Here is a 5476-nt window from a genome sequence, read left to right on the forward strand (position 1 = left end):
AAATTCTTGTACCTTTTTTGGTGCATTGGCAAGATTTTTGGCACGCTCCCACGTTCGTTCATTGATGTCGTATCCACTCCAATGCACTAAATACTCCAATTTTCTCCTATTACGCCGTGAATCTAGTACCTTTTCCACCTCGTATTCCTCATGGTTTTCAATTTCGATACTTGGTGGCGGACTTTGTACTCTTTGGGGAAAAGCTGACTCTCGATAAGGTTCCAACAAAGACACGTGAAAGACTGGATGTACCTTCATAGTAGCTGGTAACTCCAGACGATATGCCACCGGATTGATCTGCTTCCCAATAACAAATGGCCCTAATCTCCGATAGTCCAATTTGTCACATGGCCGCTTGGTCTTGATATTTCGTCGAAGAAGCCATACTTTACTTCCAACTTTAAAAATAGGCGCCTCATTTCGATATTTATCTGCAGATGCCTTGTAACTCTCTTGGGCAGATTGCAATTGAAGCTTCAACGTCGCTTGAAGCTCCGATAGTTGCTTCACAAATCCTTCAACTGCTGGGTTGTTATTTGCTGAAGAACTCAATAAATCGAGCTTGATGTGGTATCCGTAGTTGGAGAAGAATGGTGTTTGTTGAGTTGACGCATGAAGAGTGTTGTTGTATGCGAACTCAGCAAGCGGTAGATATGCAGTCCAATCATCTTGTTGATAGTTGATGCTGCATCGTAAATATTGCTCCAAAACTTGATTCACCCGCTCCGTTTGACCGTCAGTTTGAGGATGAAAAGCCGAAGAGAGCTTAATATCCACCTTCAATATCTCAAAGAGGGACCTCCAAAACTTGGATACAAACTGAGTACCTCGATCCGACACGATATCATCTGGTAGGCCATGATAACGATATATGTTATCAAGAAAGAGTCTTGCGGTGTCTTCACTTGACGATGTTTTCTTGCAAGGCACGAAATGCGCCATCTTTGTAAATCGATCCACCACAACAAAGATGCTGTCAAATGAATTCGATGGTGGTAGGTCCGTAATGAAGTCCATAGAAACTGAAGACCATGGTCGGTGCGGAATAGGCAATGGCTGGAGAAGTCCATACGGACGATGTCGAGGGATCTTGGATCTTGAACAAACATCACAAGAAAGGACAAATTCCTTCACATCCTTCCACATTTGGGGCCACCAAAAATCTCGTGAAATGAGCTCCAAAGTCTTGTTGAATCCAAAATGTCCCGCAGCTGGAAAGTCGTGGCGAGATTGAAGTACTCGGAGTCGAGTTGGTCCTTTCGGGATATACAACCACTCCTCAAAATACAGAAGATCTCCCTCCACCTTAAACTTGTCATTATCGACACGTTGTTTGATGTCAAGAGCTATAGAATCCTCAATGGTCGCAGTACGTACCTCGCTGAGGAAGCCGTCATCGATAGTTGCAACAGTAGCAAAAATCCTGAATTTTTCTGGTTTCAACAATGTTGTACATTGTTGATCAAACGCTGCTTCTCCAGCCTTTGGCGCAAGATACGATCTCCTCGATAATGCGTCAGATAATCCTTGCTGTTTTCCAGCGCGGTAGGTGATAATAAAGTCAAATCGTGATAGAGACATATTCCATCGAGCTTGACGACGATTCAAAATTCGAGCTGTCATGAAGTACTCCAAATTCTTGTAGTCCGTATAAACAGTCACTGGATGTGCAGCTCCTTCGAGGAAGTGACGCCACTCTTGGAAGGCATCCACTATAGCAAGCAGCTCTTTGTCGTGGATCTCGTAGTTGATCTCAGCAGCAGAGAACTTCCGTGAATAGAACGCAACTGGATGAAGCTTCTTGTCTATGCCCATCTGTGAAAGCACAACTTCCAAAGCAAAATCTGAAGCATCGGTCTCTAAATAGAAAGCCTTTACAAAGTCAGGGTGTATCAAGATTGGAGCCGTAGTAAATGCCGTCTTGAGATCTTGAAATGCTTTTGCTGCTTGTGATCCCCATTCGAGCTTGTCTTTGCTTGTTAGACGCGTGAGTGGTGCAGCAACTTGAGAATAATTCTTGATGAAGATCCGATAGAAGTTAGCAAATCCAAGAAAACACTGAACATCTCTAACCGTCTTCGGAACTTCCCAAGATATAATTGCTTCTACTTTTTTTGGATCCATCTTCAAGCCCTCTGTAGTCGCAATGAAGCCCAAAAATTCCATCTCATTCTGGTGAAATTGACATTTCTCCAACTTGGCGTAGAGTCCTCGTTCGCGTAGTTTTTCAAGAACCAAACAAACGTGCTTCTCATGTTCTTCTTCATTCTTGGAAAATATCAAAATATCATCCAGATAGATGACAACAAAGTCATCGAGGTACTCCTGAAAGATGTCGTTCATCATATGCTGAAAGACCGCTGGAGCATTGGTAAGACCAAAAGGCATGACATTGTACTCAAAATAGCCATACCTTGTACGAAAGGCTGTCTTCCATTCATCTCCTTCTTTGATTCGCACAAGGTTGTAGGCTCCTCTTAAATCAATCTTTGTAAAAATCCTTGCACGTCCAAGTTGATCTAAGAGGCCGGAGATCAAAGGTAAGGGATAGCGATTTTTCTTGGTCACCTTGTTGAGTCCTCGGTAGTCCACGCACATCCGCAGTGAGCCATCCTTTTTCTTCACGAATAGGATTGGTGCTCCAGCTGGCGACTTTGAATGTCGAATAAAATTCTTGGCTAGATTCTCATCGATGTACTTCCGCAATTCTGCCAACTCTGTCTGCGATAGGTTGTATATTGGACCAAAAGGTGGTTGCGCTCCTTCCTCTAAGTCTATGGCGCAATCATATGGTCGATGTTCCGGCAGTATATCGGCGTTCTTCTTCTGAAATACGTCTTCAAAATCCCTATATTGCTCTGGTATATTCGATGTTGAGATATTCTCGTCGCTAGTTGGAGCTGCATAAATGACAAATGGTGCGCCTTCCTTGGACGATCTTAGGAACGCTCTCGCTCCAATAAACATGGATTTCTTCATGTAGGTTCTACCAACAGGTTTATTATTATTTTTTTCAGGAAATGTTATCCTTCGTAGCCTCCAATCAATGGACGGATTATGATCTTCTAACCAAGAAAGACCAAGGATAACAGGGCTTGATGGGGTTCTTATAATATTAAAAATAACGTGACTACTATGGTCCTTAAACACCACTTCTATAGGTTCTGATTCGTGGATAACGTTGCCTGACAATAAGGGTCGTCCATCTATCACCTCTACGTGAACAGGTTTGGACTTCTGTACTAAACGGATCTTGTGGCGTTTAGCAAACTCTTCATCTAAAAAACAAGTAGATGCCCCCGAATCCAATAAAGCTAAAGTTTTTTGTTTTTGAGGGCCTAAAAACAAAGGAATTGTAAAACAACGGGCAGGTTGGACAGAGAAGGAGGAACCTGATTGTTGTCGTGATATTAGATTGTCCAGCCGCACGGTTCCTACTGTGGCTGGGCGTCGTCGTTTTCCGGAATCATCGCACTTCTAGTCTTGACAGGGTGCCAATTTTGCTTCTTTGGGCAATTTCCAACCTTGTGACCTTCTTCTCCACAGTACAAACATAACCCTTCCTCCATACGCCGTTTCTTCTCTGTTGGAGTAAGAGATCGGACACGCGCCGTGTCGATTTGCATGTCTGTTGCCTCCGAATGTGAGTTTAAGCTATTTGCAGACATAGTCACGTCGTAACGAGTCATTTGGTGTCTTGGACGTTGGTCTTGGCGACGCTGGAATAGGCGGTTGTCACACTTTACAGCTTGGCTAATAGCTTCGTTGAGCGTTTGAAGATCAGGAAGAGATAACAGCAAGTCCTTCACATCATCCTTCAAGCCCCAATAAAACTGACTCACCAACGCCTCTTCACCCCAATTAATGTCACTTGCCAATTGTCTGAAATCCGAGGCATAGACTGATGCAGAGCGTGTTCCTTGTCGTAGCGATCGGATCTTTGTTGTAGCCCATCGAACTTTATCATGCTCGCCAAATGCTTCTGCAAACGCCTCCAAGAACGTTTCAAAGTTGCTCAGGATTGGCGATCGCTTCTCGAACAAGGGAGTAAACCAAGACAAAGCTTGTGCTGTAAGCAAGGTTCCAAGAAGCCCAACACGCGCTTCCTCCGTCGGATAACGTTCGGGCTATAAAATTGTTATCAACCTGATTTGGTTGACAAAACCTCGAAACTTGGAACGAGTTCTATCAAACTTATCCGGAAGACTAACTCGAGGCTCCTTTCGTTGTAGGACTACTCGATCTTGTTGAAATGGAGGTAGAACTGCTTCTTCTGGCGCAGAAGTTTGAGGCTGATATGCTTTAGATGGCGCTATCCCAGATGCTCCATTGTTATGGAGTCCTACCATGACTCCTTCGATCTGTGTTGTCCTATGTGACAACGAGGCAAGAGCATTTATGATGGCATCTAGTTTGGATTCCAAACTTTCAGCCATTTTAACGTCTTAACCTTCGGCTAACCTTCAGAAAGAAGAAAAAAGAGTTTTGACAAGAGGATAATATTGGTTCAGAGGAGAGTACTCCGCAACCTCTAAAACGCCTTAAGACTCCAAGATGAGGGGTAATCCACTCTCTCCAAGAAGAATAAGGCTCCAATATTGAGAAAGAAGAGATATCAGTTTAGAGGAGGGTAATCCGCAACCTCTAAAACACTAGCACACCTTCAAGAAGAGGGGTAATCCACTCTCTAACAAGAAGGAACTAGCTCTGATACCAATGAAAATGCAGTCTCGACAAACTGTCACGGACACAAAATACAGACTTGAAATCTAACAAGAAGTTCAAGAAGAAGTGGCAGAACTAGATTAAACAGATGAGTACAAGAACAACACCAGAAAGGTGAGCTAGAACTCCAAGAGATGTGTTGTCGAGACTGAAGAACCCTTCAGCCTCGACTCCTATATATACTACTGAATAGGAAGCTTCTCGAGCTACTTCCGCTAACTAGGACGCTTCTCCAACAACTTCTACTAATTAGGAAACTTCTCGAGCAACTTCCTAGAATCTATCAGTATATTCTAGAACCTTCTAAGAATATTCTAGAACCTTCTAAGAGAATCTTTAGGGAATATTCTAAGAATCTTCTAGAACCTTCTAAAGGAATCTTTAGAGAATATTCTAGAAGAATATTCGAAGAATCTTCCAATGTATGTCCATAACATCTAATCATCTATCTCTATGCATCAATAATACAATTATCTTATCCATGCTCCATTACATAATTATTACCTTTGAATTATATGCACAATCTTCAACACTATATAATTCCTTCATACAAACCTTAACTATAGTAATTATTTTAGAAAAGATGTAGGTCTTAAAATCATCCTTGTGGTTGCACCTTCTGATCTCCAAAAGCTATTGTACAATTCCTTGTATCTTCAAATTAACAATAATATATCTTAAAAAGTCATTTTTTTTGCAAATGGCTATAACTTCATCATTCTAACTCCAAAGTCTTTAAAATTTGTACACA

Source organism: Physcomitrium patens, chromosome 4 (genome assembly GCF_059467195.1).
Source record: "Physcomitrium patens ecotype Gransden chromosome 4, ASM5946719v1, whole genome shotgun sequence".
NCBI lineage: Eukaryota > Viridiplantae > Streptophyta > Bryopsida > Funariales > Funariaceae > Physcomitrium > Physcomitrium patens.